Consider the following 24,067-nt stretch of genomic DNA (forward strand, 5'->3'; position numbering starts at 1 on the left):
TTTCATTGCTGAAGTTAAAAAGTTGGCTTTCTTTGCAATGATTAAACAGCGACTCTCTATAAACTCTGAATAGCATTCTGCATCAGTATTTCAAGTAAAAAATATTCAGACTGTGTCCTTATCAGAGTTCTTGAAGTGAATTTGTTCATCATAATAGGTATGTAAATATTTAGTAAGCTCAGATTTTAAACTTATTTTGAAATAATGAGGCCCAGACCAAACTTGTGGGGATAACAAGAATATTTTTTTAAAAGTACAATGAGAATGATGAAACTCTTTTTATTTTATTATATTTTTGACTTCCGATTTATCATGAACTTTCTAACAAATTGCCTTATGTTTTCAAAATGAGTGACTTTTTTTTTAAAATTGGCAGACTCTTGAAGCAGTCATTTAATGGCATACTTGAGGCATGTTAATTGTTATGTCACAGATTCTGGACCAAATATTAGCCATTAAAAGTATTTTTATGAAGGAACAGCCACCAAGACATTTTTATGTTTAAGAATGTTGGTTTGTGTGTGTGTGCATTCATTCTCTCAATAAGATGGTTGACATGATGTGTTTCTCAAGATACACTGTAACTACACTTATTATTCACTGCCGGGGATCACTTCAAAAAATCAATTCTGACCGAGCTGGTGATGACACTGCAAAGGTTGGCACTCTGTCTCTCACACTCACAGGCACTCTTTCTTTGATTTTTAGAGCAACACAAATCTGTTACTGCTTTGAGCTGTCCTACCTCTATTACCCCCCGACCCCCAAATCATACCATCTATTTTTCTGCTTTGGAGCCCTATGCAAGATACCAGTGCTTGTAATGTTAAATTAATTTCGTATATGTGCTTTAAGATCCACTCATGTCTTTTGTTTCAAATTGCTTTTGCTTTCTTTTAAAGATAACTAATTCCATCTTGCATGCTTTTTGGATTTAAAAACTGTTGTGCCATTCTTCATGAAGCATGTGCTTGTTAGAAATTTGACTTTCTTAAAGAATGTTACTCCTAGGAGTGAAATTCATTAATCAAATGATTTAGTATAATAGTTTTATAGTTTATATTAAAATACTCGAAAGACATTCATTCATTTGATCTTACTCTAAAACCATAAAGTTATTACACCAATTACTTGATTTTGCTCAGGGTGAAAAGATCTAAGCTCCTCATGTATTTGTTCAAAGATTTGTAAAAGATTTGTAAGAAGTGTGAATATTATTAAAACATTGAAATGTTTTTATGTACAAAGGCTGTAGTTGAAATAGCTTCAAGGGGTATAACATTTATAAATGCAGATTAAATAAAAAAGTAGCAGCACAGAAGGCTTGTTGAACAAGCAATACTGTTTGTACAGTGAAGAGTAGAATACCAATAGGAATTTGAAAACAAATTACATGCAACTCTATTCCAGACAGTCAGTGGAATTGTGAAATAGCTTGCCATTCTCTTTTAATTTCTTTCAGAGTGAATGCATTTCACCCTTTCAGAACGTACAGCTTGGTCATGCCACTGTTTATCACAACAGAAACTATTCGGGAAGTTCCTATTCTCTCTTGGCTGTATTTGCTTCTGTTTTACTTCTGTTTTATTTCCTGTCCTATAACATCAGCAACTTTACTGTTCTAGAAACGGAAACATTATAGTTTCTCACATGGATTTAGAACCCGTGACAGTCAGTTGCTTTGACATGGTGGTGGCTTGTTCATAAGAAATGTCTGTTAATTATCAAACAAATTGTTTCTGATTTATATATAATTGCTGTAATTCTACTAGAAGACATTCTAACTGTGGAATGATAAATGGCAAAATTCCTAGGCTGTAACTAACTAAAATTACATTTTAAAGTTAATTTTCGTAGAATAAGAAAAGGGCTATTTCACAGGTGAAATGATCTCAAGTTAATTTTGTAGAGAGTTTAGTTCAAAATATATCAAAACAAGGGTAAGGGACCCAGTAAGGGTCCCCCACCTTTACAAGTGTTTGCTCTGATCTTCATAGACGCCAGTTTACTGAATCAAAAATGTATTGCTTAATTTATGTTCAAATTTCTAAATCTATTTCTTGCTGGTCTACAGTAGAACTTCTTGTGTTTGTGCTTTGAATTTATAAAACTAAAGCAAGATTTGTGGCTGTTGACTGCGCCCTACATGTGCAATGTGTAGTCACCCTTATGTCTAACAAATCTAAATCTATATTATCATGGCAGTGTGTGTTTTCCTGATGCTCAGCAATCCCTCTCCTTAAAATTATAGGGCATTCTTGAGAAAATAAAATCATATTTCTTCTTTGAGTAGTACTTTAATTAGAATAGTAACAATATACATACACATTTATCGGGTCTAAGTGCCTATGGATGCATAATGAATTAAAACCAATACCATAACTTATTTTAAAAACACATTATTATTAAGCACCAGTAGAGTGCTCAGCAATGTACATGATCCAACAAGTCACAATCTTTCAGAAGCTCCATCTTCAATGGCCTGATTCTACAAAGTGTCTATTAGCTCTTGCAAGAACTTCCATTGGAGTTTAGCGAATTCACTCTCCTTGCATGGGATCAAAAAGAGTCAACATGGCCAGGACACAGGAGCAAATGCATTGAGTCTTTTAGAGGAAGTTTCTCTCTTAGAACACTTACGAGGTAGGTGACAGCATTTTTCCTGAGTTTGGCAGGGGTGGGTTTTGTGGAGGAAGTAAGACTTAAACATTGGATGAGATTCTGGAATCCCAGAAGCTGGGAAAATTCCTAATAGCTGCTCTTTTACCCACTGAAATAAAAAGGCAACCATCCAAAATCCACATACCTAAGAAAATTATAATGTCTTCACTTTCAGTCTCAAGTAAGGCTGTCCAGAAAACAATTCCATTTCACACACACTTTTGAGGTTTCTAAATTTGTTTTCATTCCAACATGGAGCAAAACCAAGACCTTTTAAAAAAATTGCAAAATATTCCCGTAAGACATTGATACCCTAGACTAGCACAATTCAATCCCTGCTCCAAATCAGACAGAGCAGGGACTAGAACGTGGGTTTCCCACATTTGCTGTGGGTGCCCTGACTGTTGGGCCATTGGCTATTCTGATCTCTCTCAGTCAGACCTGGAATTCCATCCTGGACCTGAGAAACATTTTAATCAAAACAGGTATGTTTTCCCATGAAACATTAAGGTTTTGGTGAAATGACCTTTTTTGAGAGAGAGATTTGTCAACTTTTTTTTATTTTTTAACCAGCTCTAGTCACAAGGAAGCTACTGACAAATTATGTCACATTAATGGAGAGGTATTACTAAAAAATAAACATTGAACAACTGAGCTCTTAACATTTAGGTTGTTTTCACATACAGCAAAAAATGGTGAGTTATTTAAGACTAGATCAGAACATATGAAATTTAAACGTTTGCAGGCTTAAAATCACACACAATCAATCTGGAATGTTATGAAGCTTAAGTGTGAAATCTCAACCCTCCTGAAGTTAGAGAGTTTTGCCATTGACTTCAATGGGGCCAGGATTTCATCCTAAATTTTAAGCACCCCAAAATAACAACCAAGTTCTAACATTGCTTAGAAGCTGCAAATCGCATCTGAGCCAATGTATAATGTCTTTGAAGTTTGGCTTATCTAAGAATGGGAATATAATTGTTGTCTTTGGTGGTACAATATTCTCTACTCTGCTTTAGTTCCTTAGGTCTTGATGATGTGATTTAGTTCAGAATGCCAAGAAAAGGCTACAACTTTATTGAAATGAAAAATGGAGGAAGTATATTTTCCCACTCTAAACTAGTTCGGTGTTGAGACACCACCTCAAATGATCCAGCCAGAGAAGCTATTCAGGCTCCTGCTGCCAGAACCATTAGCAGCATTTGTGGCATAACCTAGGTTTAGCTGGCTTCCCCCTGTTGTTTTAGGTTCCAGCCAGCCCTACAGCCAGATCCAAAGATGATTAGACCTCAGAACTAGTAATGGGTTCAGGAGGTGTCATTCAACTCTGGATTGCCCTTAAACTAGAGTTTGAGTATGAGACTGAATCAGGGCTTGCACTGTAGTTTCATTACCTTGAATGATGGAAATATCACTAGATTGGATATTGTGAGTTGTCCGCCATCTTGCACTGAAATCTTACAAGCACAACTGTTTCCTAATACATTAGTCAGACCCAAACTGGAACAAGAAAATAGGCTTATTTGTAAAATCAAACCCAGAACCAAAATCATATAGGGAGTTTTGCGCCCAAGACTCCTTGAAAATTTCTGGGCAGGTTTTTATTGGAGTTTGGAAGCCAGTGGGACTACTCACATGAGTAAGAAGTCCCTGCAAGATCAGCAACCTATGCCTGTACATTTAGCCCTGTCAAGGTTCCTTCCCCACTCTGAACTCTAGGGTACAGATGTGGGGACCTGCATGAAAACCTCCTAAGCTTACTTTTACCAGCTTAGGTTAAAACTTCCCCAAGGTACAAACTATTTTACTCTTTGCCCTTGGACTTCCACTGCCACCACCAAACGTTTATCTGGGTTTATTTTTATTAGGAAAGTTTTGTTGGGTCTTCCCCCCAAAATCCTCCCAACCCTTGCACCCCACTTCCTGGGGAAGGTTTGCTAAAAATCCTCACCAATTTGCATAGGTGACCACAGACCCAAACCCTTGGATCTTAAGAACAATGAAAAAGCATTCAGTTTCTGAAAAGAAGGATTTTAATTGAAGTAAAAAGTAAAAAAGAATCACCTCTGTAAAATCAGGATGGTAAATACCTTACAGGGTAATTAGATTCAAAACATAGAGAATCCCTCTAGGCAAAACCTTAAGTTACAAAAAGACACACAGACAGGAATATCCATTCTATTCAGCACAACTTAATTTCTCAGCCATTTAAAGAAATCAGAATCTAACGCATATCTAGCTAGATTAGTTACTAAGTTCTAAGACTCCATTCCTGTTCTGTCCCCGGCAAAAGCATCACACAGACAGACTCTTTGTTTTTCCCTCCCCCAGCTTTTGAAAGTATCTTGTCTCCTCATTGGTCATTTTGGTCAGGTGCCAGCGAGGTTATCCCAGCTTCTTAACAATTTACAGGTGAGAGGATTTTTCCTCTGGCCAGGAGGGATTTTAAAGGGGTTTACCCTTCCCTTTATATTTATGACAAGCCCAGATGAAATTATAGTTTTCCAAGTGGGTCAAAAACACCTAGTATTCCCACCATCAGTGTAGGCTTTTAAAAAGGGAAGAGCTATGTTTTATTGAGCATTAAATTTAGATGTTGCTCGAAGAGGGGAGTTAAGTGAAAGTAATTATATCAGTGAAAGGCAGGTTTTATACACATTGCTAATGTGGTTTGAAAAGTTTTTTGCCATATTCCTTCAAGTAATGGCCAGACATCTTCCCTCTGATCTGTGGTGCGGATGAGATTTTCATTGCATCCCTTTACTGGATATTCTACATGCAGAACTTCCATCCGCTAATGGGAGTTCCTCAAACAAAAGAACATGCATCACTGCATATCAAATGGAAATGTTGTATTATGTTTTGTGGTACATTACTGGCAAATAGCCCTGGACAATTGACATCCTTTGTCAATGTGAAAATGGAAAATATTCTTGTACCATTACAGGTATTGCTTGTGGCTTTTTGTTTAACGGGCAAAGGAAATATTTAAATGCCACTGATTGCTCATAATGTCTAGTGATTAGCATAGAAGACTTATTGACAGGACTACTGGGTTCTATTCTTGGCTATGCCACTGAACGGCTGTGTGACCTTGGGGAAGTCATTTAATTTTTTTGGCTTACTTTTGCCACATCTGTAAAATGCAAAGTACGTTGAGCTACTCAAATGAAAGCCACTGAGCGCAAATAATGACATGCTGTTGGGATAATGAATAATCCCTTGGGTGAAATTTACCCCAGTGCAGAGGACTCATAAGGCTCTACACACCATTTATGTTATGTGTAATGATTTAAGTGAATTGAAAAGTCTTGTGTAGACTGGTGTGATTTCCCCCCCTCCTCCATACTGCTAGATTGCTCATACTGAGGAGTACCTTACTCGGTTAGTGATCCCACTAAAATGCATGAGTTTACCTGTGGAGTGAATGCTACTAAATGTGAATGAGGGATCAGAGTGTAGACATAATAACTAACTGTAAATAAAAGGATGTGGCAGCTTTAAAATCTATTATCTAAGGAATCCAACTTCCTTGATCACTTGTGTGGATGACTTTTACAATGTTTGTATCACCTCGTGTCCTGGATACCTATTTATTTAGATAGATAAAGAATATAACTGCCATTCATAGCTATGCTGCCATTTAAACTGTGGCCTTAAAGAAAACATTTCATACTCATAAACAGAAATGCCATACATCTTAAATGATGCCATGATTTTCTCTTTGCTGGCATTTGGCAGGCATCAGCTTACCAGCACACCAATCATTTGCCTTACTGTTTGCATGGCATCTGAGTCACTTAAAATTTCAGAAGGCAACAAATGTCACATTAGTCTTCATCACAACCATAAATAGTTATATGTGCACACCAGACGTCAGTGACGCAAGTAGGCAGAGTGAATTGTCCATCTGGAACCGACATTGCACTCATAATAGTTTTTGTCTCGGTCCATGTCTAGGAGTCTCGATTGCTTCTGTTGGAGATCTCAAATTACCTATAAGGTCTAAAGGTCATTGTGCTTGCTCTTTCAGATGACAATCCTAGCTTGCTATTTTAAACAACATAGAGGCCTATTTCACTTTTTGTATTATCCTTCCAGTGTTTCAAAATCCAGAGAGTATTGTACTGTTATGGCTGAGTGTAATTTACCCCTATGCGGAGGGCCAAAAATAAAGGGAGAAATTATTCCAAAAGGAACTGAAGGTGGTACCTAGACCTGTGCTGGCTCTCTTTTAAAAAGGGTGAAATTCACCTACATGCATAAAATTTTTATACTATAAAAAGGAAAACATTTAATTTCCTACATATGAGTGACAAAAACAGAACTATTTTCATTTAAATATAAATCTTTGACTAAGTAGTTTCCACTGTATTCTTTACAAGATGTGTTTTTTGGTAAAAGCTTGGAGGGACAGATTTTGCTCTTGACTTCAGTGGGAGCGTTCAGCATCTCTGAAAATTGAAGACCCATTTGTCACAGGTTGGACACCCATAAAGTGAGGTGCCAAAAATTAGTGGACACTTGGAAATTGTAGGATTTCTCTCTCTGCCTCAGATTCCTTATCTGAGAAGTAGGAAGCATGCTTCCTGCATCACAGAAGATTTGAGGAGTAAATCAATCAATACTTGTTAGGTACTTTGAGGTCAAGGAATAGAAAGTACATAGAATCTGTGAACACTTGTGAAAATGTAGGCCAAAGTGAATGGAACTCAGGTCTTTTGAATCTTGGACTTGTGGTATAACCACAAGAACATTGTTTGGTTTGCTTTGCTTTGGCCCTGAGGTGCACTTAAAGCTAATATTCAGCTGAAATATCAAGACCTCTGTTGTGTGTGTGTGTGGGAGAGGGAAAATAGCTTGCCTGTGAGATTTCTGAAATTGCAGCTTCTATACCTACAAATCCAGAGCCAAGAAAAAATCAAGGGAGAGGAAGCCTTGTAAGCTGTCTGAAATAACAAAGGTGAAGTTTGAGTTCATCTGGTGGGATGTGTGAAGGTTCAGATTGTTTGTCTGGTTCTTATGGTTAACCACATAGGAAAAATAAGGTCAGTAGAAATGTTTAGGTGCTTTTCAATAGTGTTTGGAGCAGTCTCAGGTCTAGAATAGGAGAGTAGTTGTGCCTAATCTGGTCTTAATTAGTGCTAGATAAGGAGTATAAGTGTATTTCTAGACTAGGGTAAAAGGATTTTTGCTTATAAGAGCATGTTAGTGTGTTTTAACTAACCCTTCTAAACCTCTAATGTAGACAGTGCTGGTCAAAGAGAAGATCAAGTTTCTCCTTCGATTTCCACTCAGCTAGCTAGCACATTCTAAAGAACTGTTTACCTTGTTTATATAGCATATGCTAGTTAAATCCCTTTTTATATTACACTAGGGAAAGACTCTGTGTTGAGCTAGCTGACATTTTTTCAATCAAAAAAATGAAAATTATTTTGCAGGAAGACGTCACTTTTTTAATTGTTTTTTAAAATTATGTTAATAGGAAGCTTCAAGACTAAATTAAAATTTGAAAATAGAATTTTTGTTTTTCCCCCCTTCTTCTTGTTTTGGGTTTTCAGTTAGATGATTTGGTTTCCTCCATCTCCATCCCCCTCCTCCGCAAGGAAAACAGAGATGAAAATTCAGTTTGATACTAAAATTTTAATCTCATTTTGTCACTACCTTTGTGTCAGAACATTTGAATTTGAACTTTGTGTTTTGAAATTCTATGTGAGGTAGAAAGAACCAGGTTTTATGGCTAGCTCTACTTTTAAGGATTGAGAAACACTTTATAGCAGAGGACATGCTTGGGGGAGGGGCGGGGAGACGGGGGAAGAGAATGATCCTACAGGAGAACCCTGAGGAACAGCTAAGTTCTGAATGAAAAAAGTGAGTTTGCATAATATACTTGCTTGCACATAAGGTGTATGCTTGCACATAAGGTATGTACAATACGGTGAGTGTGCTTTTCATTCCAAGTTTGCATCTTCATCCCTTGGATCCATTTTATGTTTTGTTTCTCCCTTTCCTTTGAGTCTCAGAAATATACAACTGAATTTATATTGGTGTGTTTTTTGAATCCATTCAACTGTGTTCCCTCATTCAAACAGTTTTTTCCTTATCTTTAACTTCAGTTCAGGAAAATTCAGTAGGTAGCTCGGAATGCTTTCCGCCCACCCCCCCGAAGGGGGGTAATCTGACCTTTCTCAGCTGTAGGTAACAAGTTTTCTAGGTACCTCATACATTTTTTCCCCCCTCAGCTCTGAAGATTTGTTGATAAAGGCTTTCTCCATTGTTTGCACATGAGCTTAAAGTAGGACTGGCATACTGTATCATTCATTTTTGTAGGCAGCAGTAGACTTAATAGCTTGGCATTTACATAAAGAATTAATATCAGTAATGCGTTCTCTGTCATGCATATGTCATGCTCTTTTTTGGTTGCAGGTAACTTGATGAAAACCTTTAGCAAGGGAATGAGAGAATCAGACTTGATTTTAAACAAAATGGGCCAGATTTCTCTCTCGCTTTACTGCTCATTCAGCCTAATGTTTCTGGTGGAGCAGTTCGAGTATAATTTTTTTCATACTGTTATCTTCAGTAAATTGTACCTGTGCTCACTCTAGATAATCCTAACAATTAAAACAATTATGTTGTTCTAATTATTTGGAGATGGCAAACAAACTTCTGCTCTCAATTCTGCTCAGCAAGTCTGGACTATGCTTGCAGATTAGGTAGTTACATATCAAAGTGCGATGAACTCTGTCCTTCCTCCCTCAAAACCAAACACCTATAGAGCCTGATTTACTAATACAGCCTGCAGAGCATTCAGATGGGTGGAAGGGTAGAAAATGCAAATATTCAATTGCTTGAAACAAGACAATTGTTTCATCTTCCCATTATTTATCACTTCTCAATGTATACTTGACACTGCGACAGAACCTAAACTGTTGAAGTCTATGGAAATGAGCAAAGTCCACAGTAAAGTCGGTGGGATACTTGGTCAGTTGGTGCACATCAGGTAGTCTTGTGGATCTAAAATCAAGTTTTAGTGCTTGCAGTTGCCTTGTTTCTATTTAGTTTTGATAACACACGCAGACGGTTGCAATGTCTAAGTGTTCTGTCCATGCAGGATATTGCAATGTTCAGTCCACTAGGGAGACTGTCATATTTTTGTTGATAACTTGGACCACCAACTGAATATGACTGTACTGCAGCTGCATTAGAGATTGCTTGGATTCTAATGACCCTGAACATTTGTAATATTAATGCTCTAACTCAGGGGTGGGCAAACTTTTTGGCCTGAGGGCCACATCGGGGTTGTGAAATGGTATGGAGGGCCAGATAGGGAAGGCTGTGCCTCTGCAAACAGCCTGGCCCCCTCCCCCTATACACCCCCTCCCATTTACTGCCCCCCTCAGAACTCCCAACCCATCCAACCCCCCCCCCCACTCCCTGTTCTCTGACTGCCCCGACCCCTATCCACACCCCTGCCCACTGACAGGCCCCTCGGGACCCCTGACCCATCCACACCCCCCACCACGTCTTGTCCCCTGACCGCCCCCTCCCGGGACCCCCATCCCTAACTGCCCACGTGGAATCCCACCCCCTATCCAACCCCCCCTTCTCCTTGTCCCCCCCTTTCTGGGACCCCCCGACCCCCCTAGGAGGGGGCCTCCACAAACAGCCTGGCCCCCGCCCTCTATCCGCACCCTCCCACTTCCCGCCCCCTGACTGCCCCCCTCAGAACCCCTGACCCATCTATTCCCACTGCTCCTTGTCCCCCCGCACTGGGACCCCCCAACACCCCCGGACCTCAACCCCCCTGCTCCCTGTCTCCTGACCACCCCCCTCCCCAAACCTCCTCCCCATTGAACCGTCCCCTGTCCCCGACTGCCCCCGGGACCTCCTGCCCCTTATCTAACCCCCCCCCTGCCCCCTTACCATGCTGCTCAGAGCGGCAGGACTGGCTTATTGGAAAGATTGGTAGGTGGACGGGTTCAAGCCGCGCTGCCCACGCAGCGTCGTGGCTGTGGGGGAGGGGCTGGGGGCTAGCCTCCCTGGCCGGGAGCTCAGGGGCCGGACAAGACGGTCCCGCGGGCCATAGTTTGCCCATCTCTGCTCTAACTAAAAGTAGCTAGATTTTGGATGCTCTTGCTTCATGCTGAGCTGCAGCACAGACTGATATGGGCAGGAATCAAATGTTGATAAGTTCCAGTAGTGTCACAGTCATGTGGCTGTGAAAAATCACATCTGGGTTGGAAAATGCAGGTAGATTCTTATAGGAGAGTTTAAAATCAAACTAAAATGTTTGTTGTTGAAAATAAAATTCCCCTCACTTATCTAGTTATCAGGCAGTTATGTGATGGAGGGGTACGCTTTCTGACATTCCTGTTGATAAACCATGTAACCTGAGCAGGTGAAATGGTGCCTGTTTATTTCTGAAATGTAAAGTCTATGTCCATAGCATATTTCTGGAAACGTGTGAAGGGGATGGGGAAATCTCCCATGAGTGTATCAAGATTTTTGTATCGTCAAGAAGAGGCGTTTTAGATGAGAAAGGAACTGTAAAAATGCAGATGTGTTCTAACGCAAGCTTCCAATGAGCTTTCCTGTGATGGTGTAGAGATTTATTGAGCTATACCTGGGTTTATTATCTGAATTCTAGAAACAGTAGTGAGTAAAATCAGAGATGCAGCGGTTATCTCAATTAGATACCGTATGGTGAACAGATGACACTATATGATTTGAGCCATCAAAGCTTCTCTGAATGTTTTTACCAGAAAGGGCAATTTAAAATTTGTCCTTTCAACTTCTATACTGAAACCCAGCTTCCTCAAACAACAGTGAATGTTTGTTTTTTTTCCCCCGAGCCTGGCTCAGAAGATAGTGAGGGAATATTTTGTGCTTCATTAGCATCTTTCATGAAATACAGTAAGTCACAGGCGCTGACTTTCAGTTTTCTCCGGAAGTCCTCCACCCCTTCCCCCAAGGCCCCACCCTCGCTGCACCTCTTCCTACCTAACTCTGCCCCCTCTTCCCAGCACCTTCCACCCACCACCAAACAGCTGATCGGTGGCGGGCAGGAGGCACGGGGGAGGAGCTGGTTGGTGGAGCCCGCCAAACTGCTGACTGGTGGGTGGCTACTAGTGGGTGCTGAGCACCCACTCTTTTTTTTTTCATGGGTGCTCCAGCCCTGGAACACCCTGGAGTTGGTGCCTCTGCAGTAAATTCATAATTGTAAACAATAAAAATCCTAAAGTTTTAAACCAAAGCTACAAAATAAAGTTACATAAACGTTGCAAAGCCAACCAGCTGTAGGCAAACTACTGAAACATCAGGGCTCTACTATGCCTTTCAGGCCTCTTGCTTGTGATAAAGCAGTATAGCTCTGCACTGCCCTACAGAAGATCCAGGAGGCATTATGCGTCCTAGAGCTCTTCCTAGCATAAGCCTGGAGCATTGCTGCGATGGCCAGTGTGCACACCTATCCTTGCACCATTCCCATCCTAGTGCACCCATACAGCCTCCAATCTTATTGTCCTTTCTCTTAAGAAGTTTGGAAATACAACTTCTCTCCATGCCATCCTTTCTTTCCATGGAGCTATGCCTGCAGAGAATATGGCCCATTACATATTGCAGGGTTGGGACAACACAGGAGACTGGCTTTGGGAGCTGCAGTTCAAAACAGCTAGAGTAAGCAGCCTACTCCAATGGAAGAGGCACCCATGTTGTTCAGTTTTTAGAAACTTCTTTTTTTAAAGGAGCTTCCTAGATGTAAAATGCACTGAAAAGATGAGGAGTACTTGTGGCACCTTAGAGACTAACCAATTTATTTGAGCATAAGCTTTCGTGAGCTACAGCTCACTTCATCGGATGCATACTGTGGAAACTGCAGAAGACATTATATACACAGAGACCGTGAAACAATGTGTATATAATGTCTTCTGCAGTTTCCACAGTATGCATCCGATGAAGTGAGCTGTAGCTCACGAAAGCTTATGCTCAAATAAATTGGTTAGTCTCTAAGGTGCCACAAGTCCTCCTTTTCTTTTTGCGAATACAGACTAACACGGCTGTTACTCTGAAAACTGAAAAGATGACTGCTTATTGTCTGCTATTTAGGACCAAAATAATCGGAGATGGCACCAATGCTGAATTTATCCCCTGTGCATCCTGTATCTTGTTGAGTTAAACTGAACTGTGTAGGAGAATGACTGTGCGGCTCAAAAGCTTGTCTCTCTCACTAACAGAAATTGGTCCAGTAAAAGATATTACCTCACCCACCTTGTCCCCCAAGACTGTCACGGAAAACAGTACACATATTTCAATAGGTTGTTCCAGTGAGCGAAAGCTTATAGGAGTAATAGTGTTATTTGCTTTAATTCTACTACCCAGACAATTGCTGTCAGCAGGAATGTTTTATAGCACTGAGAAAAGCGTCCATTAGTGTAATGCTCCAGAATAGCAACAGGTGGTTCTGACACATTGTTTTCAATGTGCTTACATCAAAACAGTGGCGGTTCTAAAAATAAAAATGCCATCCAACACAATCTAATTGAAAAAACAGACTGACTAACTCTGCTGAGGTTCCAGACCAAATCAAAGCAGGTTTTCATTTAAAACATTTAATTTAAATAAAATAAACTTTAAAATGGGGGAAGGTGAAAAAGGACAAATACATCCAGCCAAATTTTCAAAAATGGCCACTGATTTATTTTTGAGCACCTCAGTTTCTGGGTGTCAAATGGGAGAAATCTGGGATCTGACAATTTTCAGAGTTTCTGAGGACCTGCATCTCCCATTGAAACCAGTGATATTTGTGTGTGCTCAGCATCGAACCTTATTCCAGGACTATGTCCACTGCATGCACAAATACACCTCCTACCCCACAAAGACCAATGAATAAACAAAAAAACCCAACAACCCAGTATTCTTAACTCAGGATGAAATAGCAGTGAAGACAATGCAACTTGGATTTTAATTTGGGTTAGCAGCTCAATTTAAACCTGAGTTAAAACCCAAGAGGCATTGTCGTCACTTCTATTTTAACCTGACTTGTCTAACCTGAGATAAGAACATTCCGACCCCTCCACCCCCACCAATGTAAATATACTGTCAGGGAGAAGTCCTGCCCCAATTGACTTCACTGGTGCCAGGATTTCTGCTCATTATTTGACCCTTGAGCCGAATCCATTAACTACTCTTTGAAGGGAACTCTGACCCTATCATTGTAAAAACACAAGTACGTTACATTGATCTATAATTCTCAACTAGTGCATTATGTAGTGCATTGCTCCCACTGTCTGTTACCTTTGCTAAAAGGGTTGCATTTGCTGCCATGATTTGGGGACTTAGTGGCTTTACCATAGCAAAATGTCATAATTGAAATGTATTATTTTGCAAGTGATTCCTTAATGTACTTGTTTCATATTAATTTTAAAAAAAGAAAATGTGATTCTGCAATACCAATCCCTGCCTGTTCTTTCAAGGCACTTTCTAGGCATTCAAGAAGAGATGGTCCCAGCCTGGAGGGGCTCACAGTTTAAGGAAAGATAAACAGGCAGAAGTTAGGAGATGGGCCAGATATGAATTTGTTTTAAAAAGTTGTCTAGATTCCATTTAGACAACACTATTTCTTGACTTTTTGTGATTTTTTTTTTTAAGCATGAGTAACTTTAACATTGTATTAATAGATTTTTGAGTTGCACTTTATTTAAAAAAGCATCTTTTATATTAAATAGCTTATGAAAGGTTAATAAATGATTATCAATTATGATAGACTCTGGGTCAATAGGCTGCTTATAACCATGTAGAACAGTTCTATGTATATACACATACAGCTCATTTCCATAAGTGTGTGTGTGCGTATATAATATATAAGCAAACAATATCTATTAATCATCTTTACAAGCTGTTAATGAATGTACCCTACTTTGGTGCTAGATCTTACCTTTCTAGAACATCAAACCTCCAGAACTGAACATCTGGAAAGTTTGCAGTTGTATATTAACTTTGTTATTTGGGCCAATCTCTATTCTAAATGTGCATGGGTCCATTATGTTCACCAGTAGACTGAGGGTTGAATTGCCTTTGTTTCCAAATGATCCTATTGGAGGTGACACTGGAATCATTATTTTATGTAGATAAGCAGTTCCGCACAGAATTGGTTTATTTCACTTAGTTGTTCCCCGAGTGTAGAGGAAAATTTAGACATGTTAAGAAAGAATTCCCATGAGGAACTGGAATTAGATCATCAATTGCTAACTGTTAGGACAATCCAGGGCAGGTAGATTACTTGTTCAGTGTGATAGACCACTGATTACCTTCCAAATCAAAATGTTAATTAGTTTTTAATTTATTTTGCTGGCAGGTGTGTGTGTGTGTGTGTGTGTGTGTGTGTGTTTACTGGTCTCTGAATGTAACTTGTGCACAGATTAACAGCCATAACAAGTTGAAATGGTCAATTACTAATTAACTTTTGTTTAATAAAGTTAACCTGACATGTACAAGGCTAATTTTATGTGACAGTAACACAAAGGCTGATATTTATTTTAACTTTGTGTTTGTTTTCTTATATTACTTCTGGTAAAATGCATTCAGATTTTGGAATTGCAGTACAGAGACTGGAATATACCACAGGGATATATAAGCAAAGCAAGAAATGTTGAAGAACCAAAGACTTCCAACATAAACTGAAGTCTTATATGATTCCACCAAAGACTGAATTAAGGGCCCAAACCAGTGAGGTGTTGAGCACTCTTTGGAAACAGTTGAGCATGTATAGATGATGTATTTTTCTGAACAATATGCAAACAAATAGCAGTAAATGGAATTTGAGCCACTTAATCAAACTATACATTATTTGTGAATATTCATGTGATTCCCAAGAACATTTGCACATCATGAAAGTTTCATTAATTCATGGTGGAAGTGTCTTTTTGCTATTTGCAAAAAGAAAAGGAGGACTTGTGGCACCTTAGAGACGAACAAATTTATTAGAGCATAAGCTTTCGTGAAAATTCATTGAATGCATCCGATGAAGTGAGCTGTAGCTCACGAAAGCTTATGCTCAAATAAGTTTGTTAGTCTCTAGAGCATAAGCTTTCGTGAGCTACAGCTCACTTCATCAGATGCATTCAGTGAATTTTCACGAAAGCTTATGCTCTAATAAATTTGTTCGTCTCTAAGGTGCCACAAGTCCTCCTTTTCTTTTTACGGATACAGACTAACACGGGTGCTACTCTGAAACCTGTCTTTTTGCTCTTTGTGATTCTCTTGTTTTAACAAGCTTGTCGTTAGAGATGGTCAACATTTTTTCTGACAGAACAGTTTTCCATTGCAAAATATGGATTTGACTAAATCAAAACACTTCATGAGAAATATTGATTTTTTTCTCAATTTTTACAGGAAATTATTGAAACATTCCATTTAGACTTTCTCATGATAGTTTATAATATAATGGAATGTAATAAGTATATGTTTTGACTTTTATATTTTATTATAGATTATGAGTCAAAATGAAATTTTACCTTCTCAAAACATTTCCATAAGATCAAAACAAAATGTTTAGAATATCTTGTTTCATGCAAAGTTAGAAGACTTCAACTTTTCATTCCACTTCAGGACAAAGACAAATGTCAAAATCTTGGAATTTCGTGCAGGACAGATTTTCAATATTTTTGGGGGGGCTAGCACTACCTGTCATCCACTTAGGGACACCATGAATAACAAATGGTGGATAGTTGTAGTGACCTAGTTTGTGAAACTAGTGAGACTAGGGTATGTCTATATAGCAAAAGTTTTGCACGCACGCACACTAGCCTACCCAACCCAAGCTAGCTTAAATCCACCTAGCACAGTGAACACAGCACAACTCTGGATTCAGAGCGGGCTACTGAACTGAATTCTCACCCAGGGTCTATGCCGGGTCTATATTAGCCATGCTGAAACCTACATGGCTCTGTTTTTACTGCTGTTAAGTGAAGGACACGGGATCATGAGGAAACCCAATCCTGTATTATTGAGTGGTGTTTTGTTTGCAGGAAGAAGGCTTGAGGGGAATGTTTAGCTGAGAACCTCATTTGTTTGTGGAGGAGTGTCACCGTGCCTCTGTGGGTCACAACTAAAAATACCAAATTCAGGATAAACTGCTGAGAAATAGGGCAGGCACACCCTGAAACTGGTAGTTATTCCCCCATAAGAAAAACCAAACCAGCAACAAATGTAAACTTCTGTTTCACCACACTGGCCAACAAGCAGTCAGAAAAGCAGCTTCCTGAGGCATTCCCGTCCTTGTATCACAGTGGTTCTCAAACTTTTTTTTACTAGTGACCCATTTCACACAGCAAGCCTCTGAGTGCGACCCCCCAACCCCATACATTAAAAACTCTTTTAAAAATATTTAACACTATTATAAATGCTGGAGGTGAAGCAGGGTTTGGGGTGGAGGCTGACAGCTCGCAGCCCCCCACATAATAACCTCACAACCCCCTGAGGGGTTGCGACCCCCAGTTTGAGAACCCCCTGTTGTATCACTACCAAGAACACTAGATTTAATGATGAGTGGTTATTTAAAACCAATTTAATCAAACAAAAGGGTTCTTCCGATCACAAAGGACCAGCCATATACCTAGGTCAATATACAACTCAGATCTTACCCAATAATCAGGCTGTTGCCAATCCTTTAATATCTAAAATCTAAAGGTTTATTTATAAAAAGAAAGGGGAAAAAAGGTGAGAGTTAAAATTGGTTAAAAGGAATCAAATAAGTACAATAAATGCAAAGTTCTTGGATCATGCTCGTAGCAGTGATGGAATAAACTGCTGGCTTGTGAAGTCTCTGGTTGCTTCCAAATCTTTGGAAGGGTCTCAGTCGAATGGTTAGAATGCTCCCATTAGTATAAATCATAATCCAGAGATTTGAGCAGGAAGGAGGCAAAATGGAGATGTTTCCAGGGTCTTTTATACTTCTGCCAAGTGAAGAGAAACCCATTGTTTTCACTGTAGAAAATTATGGGGAACAAGATGGTGTTTGGAGTCACATGGGCAAGTCACATGTCCATGCATGCTTTGCTTAGTCATAGTAGAGGCCACCAGAGGAAAGTCCATTAAGTGTAGATAGGTATCTCCCATGGTCCATTGTGAGTTAAGTGTTCCTTGATGATTCATTTAACTTGAATAGTCCCTTTAAGATGTGCAGGCTAAATACTGTGGTGTTACCACAGGAGAAAACATTTGAAATACAGGTACAGAGTTAATATTCATAACTTCAGATACAAAAATGATACATACATACAAATAGCATAATCATATTCAGCAAATCATAACCTTTCCATAGTCCCCTTACTTGACATACTTTGTACAAGATCTGTTGCAATTATATAACAGTGGTAGCAACAATGATGTACATGGTCGTATTTTAATCAGATAACGTCACAGAGGACCATACTTAGGCTCTGACTTAGAGACATTCACTCTTTGCCCCTCTTTATCTTGTGCCCTTTTGAGTAAGGGAGCTGACGCGCAGGGTCTTAAGTTATTTCTGCTCAGTACAGAGGTCAGTGCCAAGTTCTTGACCATACTGCATCCATACACATAGCTTCCATCTGCAAAAGAAATGTGCACACCCTGCTCTGGACAGAACATCATCTTGTAGTGTTAGGCCAATTTGTGTATGTGGAGATATATTGATAATCAATGTGTGTATTTCACTGTACACACACACACACACACACACACACCCACCAAATACGTATTTTGAATATCCTTTTGTTGTACAAAGGCTTCATTTGCATTCATCTAGGTTAACCAGCATAACTCTCTTGGTTTTGCTACTCAATCCATCCCCGAAGCGCATCAATAAAACCTTTATGCCACATTGCCATCATGCATCAGACTGCATATGCATCATGTTATATAGCTAGATCTTACTTTTCTCTGTCACTCTGGAGAGTATTTGCCTTGGTCACGATAAAGGAATACATTCTTTCTAGAATTGTGTTTTGCTTTTTCTCTCAAGGAAATCTGACAGTCCAGGGGTGGCCAACCTGTGGCTCCGGAGCTACATGCGGCTCTTCAGAAGTTAATATGCGGCTTCTTGTATAGGCACCGACTCCGGAGCTGGAGCTACAGGTGCCAACTTTCCAATGTGCCCGGGGGGTGCTCACTGCTCAACCCCTGGCTCTGCCACAGGCCCAGCCCCCACTCCATCCCTTCCTACCCCCTCCCCTGAGCCTGCCGTGCCCTCGCTTCTCCCCCCTCCCTCCCAGAGCCTCCTGCACGCCACAAAACAGTTGATCGGGAGCGGGAGGTGCTGATCGGCGGGGCTGCCAGTGGGCGAGAGGCTCTGGAAGCGGGGCTGGGGAGCAGATGGGGGGCTACTGACGTATTACTGTGGCTCTTTGGCAATGTACATGGGTAAATTCTGGCTCCTTCTCAGGTTGGCCACCCCATGATCGTCCATTTCAAAATACTCAGTTTATTGGCAAAAGCCATGGTTCAACATTAATCAGAAGATTGTTACACAAAGTATCCACTGTTTCTTTGCGTGGCAGCTGGAGACCCTTCTTTTATAGCAGCAGAAAAGTTTTGTGCAAAAATGTTGTCAAATCGTATGTATGTTCATCCAGGTGTCTGAAGTAAGTCGGTGTTATACGGTGGCTCAGGCAAAATAAAGCTGTGTTGTCATAGCTGGCAGGGGGAACATCTGAAGAAATATGCTATTTCCATTATATTTTTTCCATCTCAGGTAGTAATAGTGATTCACACTTGCTGACACTGCATCTACTTTCAAGTCACAAGAATGGTTAGTCCTCCAGAAGGGCAGCCCTCCAGTAGATAAATGCCTTGTGAAGAATAGGTATTACATTGATTTCAGAATAAACAATGATTCATGCAGTTCAAATACACAGTTAAATTAGACCTTTACAGAACTTCATTTTTAATTTTAAGTTAGTTCAATTAACTATCATTAAAAAGGAGGATAATAGGTGCTAAAAGTTAACCTTGATGACTAAAGCTGTTGTATTGTATTAGATAAATGGTATTTAAAATGATTTGCAAGCCACATTCATGTAAAGGTTTTGTAGAGTGAATGAAAAATCTGAAACGAATTCCCTCTTCAAAACATATGATTTATGCTTTGATAAAATTACATTTTTAGTTAAAGAAATTTGCAGTCATTAAACGATGCCCATGAAATAAGGCTCATTTATAACCATCTGCTTTACAGCTTCTGTGGAAAATTATTCTTCCTCAGGCTATGCATCCAAGTACTTTAGTGTCATTTCTGTCAAAGTAGTTTGGTTCTGCACTAGTATATTATCAAACTTCATTGTGCTTTTACTTAAGAGGAACAATAATAAATTCTTTAAAGAGAGCTGCAGTGCTTTTTTTATAAGGAGCTGGTTGAACACCTAAAGTCTGATCTCAGTTACACCTTTGTGACACATCTGACTTTGTGGACCTTAGAGTAACTGAGATTAGAAACAAAGCCCGTTGCCAACTGTGTCCACATATCTATTCAGGGGACACCATCATAGGGTCCAATTACATCAGCCACACTGTCAGAGGCTCGTTCACCTGCACATCTACCAATGTGATATATGCCATCATGTGCCAGCAATGCCCCTCTGCCATGTACATTGGTCAAACTGGACAGTCTCTACGTAAAAGAATAAATGGACACAAATCAGACGTCAAGAATTATAACATTCAAAAACCAGTTGGAGAACACTTCAGTCTCTCTGGTCACTCCATTACAGACCTAAAAGTGGCAATACTTCAACAAAAAAACTTCAAAACCAGACTCCAACGAGAGACTGCTGAATTGGAATTAATTTGCAAACTGGATACAATTAACTTAGGCTTGAATAGAGACTGGGAGTGGATGCGTCATTACACAAAGTAAAACTATTTCCCCATGTTTATCCGCCCCCCCCCATCCCCCGCTGTTCCTCAGACGTTCTTGTCAACTGCTGGAAATGGTCCACCTTGATTATCACTACAAAAGTCCCCCGTCCTCCCCCCGCGCTCTCCTGCTGGTAATAGCTCACCTTAAGTGATCACTCTGGTTACAGTGTGTATAGTAACACCCATTGTTTCATGTTCTCTGTGTATATAAATCTTCCCACTGTATTTTCCACTGAATGCGTCCGATGAAGTGAGCTGTAGCTCACGAAAGCTTATGCTCAAATAAATTTGTTAGTCTCTAAGGTGCCACAAGTCCTCCTTTTCTTTTTGCGAATACAGACTAACATGGCTGCTACTCTGAAACCTGAGATTAGAATATGTCTGCTATAATTCTGTACCTCTGGACGCAACAGGTACAAGGCTTTCAACCATTTAAACTAGCCTTATTGGTGATGTTCCCTGATGAGATTTAATAATCTATTATATATAATGGTACCTAGCTCTTTTACCTAGGACTTTTCATTAATAGATGTTAATATGCTTTATAAAGGAAACGTGATTGTCTTTGTCATGCTGTATGGAGAGGCTCAGGCACTCAGTTGTATCTCCGGGCAGACTGTTAGAAAACAAGGACAGACACCCCAAACTGGTGGTATGTTCTGTCATTAGATTTCACCAAGCGAGTAACAAATGTGAACTGCTGGATCACTATACCAGTCACAGACAGTCTCCCTAGATGCTGCTCCAGCCAATCTTGCCACCCAGACAAACTGAACTTTGTGAGAAAAGGTTATTAAAACCAAAAATTACACCACCTCAGGTTACTCCCAATCCCAAAGGAACAATCACTTGTCCCAAAGCAATTGGTACTCTGGATTTTACACCGAAAACAACACCGGTAGCCCGTTCTCTAGTAAACTAAGGATTTGTTAGCTAAGAAAAAGAAATCAGTTATTGAGAGGTTAAAGCACTGACAGGTGAGGTAAAGTTTGCAAGTCCAAAATGATAGCCGAGATGTAGTAATCTTCTAGTTTTTCAAATGTCTCTCAGGGTCACCCAGAGTAACTTGGGGGGTCTCCGCCTAGCATCTGGAACAGTTCCCTGTCAGTGTCCAAACAATTCAGAGATGAAGAATATTTCTTTGAATCCACCTTTTATATCTTCCTCACACAGAAAGCTAGCTGACAGCTTCTGTACCCATGTGGGCCTTTCTTTGTTGGCTGTGCACAAGGAATGCAGAATGAGTCTGTGAATTTCCATTGTGAACTCAATGGTCCTTGCTTTGAAGTTAGCATCTTCTTTGATGAGTAATGTAGCTACAGAGATATACATAATGCAAATACCCACTGTTACATAGCAATAGATAAGTGAGAATGATACAAGTAATATTCCATTAATTTTCACAAAGTTCTAACACCTTTAATCTAGGGTTATTTAATTATAGGGTATACATAATGTACTAGTAATGTAATAGCAAACTACGGGATACAGGCAGATGAAAACCATACAGTCTACATCTCCTTTGATATTCACATGCCAGTGAATTGTCCTGAGGATCTCACATGGGCTGGCACCTGCCTGTCAGCATCACAGTCTCCATTTACATTTTGCTGGGGCACAAGGAAAAGTGGGTTGCCTGAGGTCACCCAGTAGGCAAATAAGATAAACTTGAACACTGGCCCCGCTGTGGCCTCACCAACACAAACACTGAAAACCTTCCAAAGCCTCTCTCCCCATCCAGCAGTGGCAAAAGCCTGTGGCCTCTGTCCAAGCCCTACCTATTAACCAGGCTCAATTTTTGCCTTGGTTTTTCTTGTGTTGTGGTTTCTCTATAGAAAGAGATGATTTAACTCAAGCTTTTTAAAACCATAAAGCACCCTTGTTGTAGTAGTTAACGAGGAATGATGGATTGAAGTATGATGTCACATTTTCCTATTGCTTTTCCACCACACATTTTCACCTGCATTTTGTTTGTTGAATATTAGGTTCAATCAGAGCTGTCGTTTAAAGGGCCAATATGTTACAAGAAGAAAAGGAGCTTCCATGTAAACTTCACAGAGCCTGTGTTTTTACTGATATACCAAAGAGAGTGGGTGAAAGGGAATTGACCTTTCTAAATGCTTCATGTCTTCATTTTATTTTGATCAATGTAATGGTTGTATTACTATTAGTCGCTAAACGTTTAAACTATGAAGAATTCAAACAACGTGTTAAAAGACGGGGCTCCAGGGTAAGGTTAAAAGCGCTTTTCATTTTTGCACATACTATATGTACACAGACTGAATGATATAGGAATGTATCTCTGATCTTTCTACCTTGTGCCTCATCTCTCAAACAGCAATATTGGGGAAAGCATTGAGAGGCCCCTGGGAGTGTAACTGTCTACGTATTTCAGAAGTTCACTGTATGAACAGAATAAATGCTTAAAATGTCTTATCCTAATCCTGGCTGCCATTTTAGACATCCCTCTAGATCACACAGGTTATGTCTGTTGAGAATTATATTATAAGAAAATATCCAAACATAGCTGTTTTTTCTACTTTGGCCTGGAGTTAGATGAGCCTCATCAACTCTTAGTTTGATTTACATTTCCCTTCACTCTAGTTAATGATACTGAGGATAATCTCAAAAAGAAAAAAGGAGTACTTGTGGCATCTTAGAGACTAACAAATTTATTAGAGCATAAGCTTTCGTGAGCTACAGCTCACTTCATCAGATGCATTCAGTGGAAAATACAGTGGGGAGATTTATATACATAGAGCACATGAAACAATGGATGTTACCATACACACTGTAACCAGAGAGATCACTTAAGGGGAGCTATTACCAGCAGGAGAGGTAATAGGAGGGCGGGGGGGAACCTTTTGTAGTGATAATCAAGGTGGGCCATTTCCAGCAGTTGACAAGAACGTCTGAGGAACGGGGGAGGGGAGGATAAAATTGGGAAACAGTTTTACTTTGTGTAATGACCCATCCACTCCCAGTCTCTATTCAAGCCTAAATTAATTGTATGCAGTTTGCAAATTAATTCCAATTCAGCAGTCTCTTGTTGGAGTTTGTTTTTGAAGTTTTTTTGTTGAAGTATTGCCACTTTTTGGTCTGTAATCGAGTGACCAGAGAGATTGAAGTGTTCTCCAACTGGTTTTTGAATGTTATAATTTTTGACGTCTGATTTGTGTCCATTTATTCTTTTATGTAGAGACTGTCCAGTTTGACCAATGTACATGGCAGAGGGGCATTGCTGGCACATGATGGCATATATCACATTGGTAGATGTGCAGGTGAACGAGCCTGTGATAGTGTGGCTGATGTGATTAGGCCCCATGATGGTGTCCCCTGAATAGATATGTGGACAGAGTTGGCAACGGGCTTTGTTGCAAGGATAGGTTCCTGGGTTAGTGGTTCTGTTGTGTGGTGTGTGGTTGCTGGTGAATAATCTGTTTCTAACAGTGCACTTGAAGTTTCCAACCAGTCCTTTAGTCTTATTGAGGATTATTATTTAAGGAACCCGGCC

The 24,067-nt window shown here is 39.8% G+C and overlaps 1 protein-coding gene across 4 annotated transcripts in view; it reads left to right on the top strand.

The window, feature by feature from the left end:
• Positions 1-24,067, top strand: part of FSTL4 (follistatin like 4) — a 490,949-nt gene that overhangs the window by 24,957 nt on the left and 441,925 nt on the right. The window lies entirely within an intron of this gene.

The sequence above is a fragment of the Chelonia mydas genome, chromosome 8 (assembly GCF_015237465.2).
Source record: "Chelonia mydas isolate rCheMyd1 chromosome 8, rCheMyd1.pri.v2, whole genome shotgun sequence".
Taxonomy (NCBI): Eukaryota; Metazoa; Chordata; order Testudines; family Cheloniidae; genus Chelonia; species Chelonia mydas.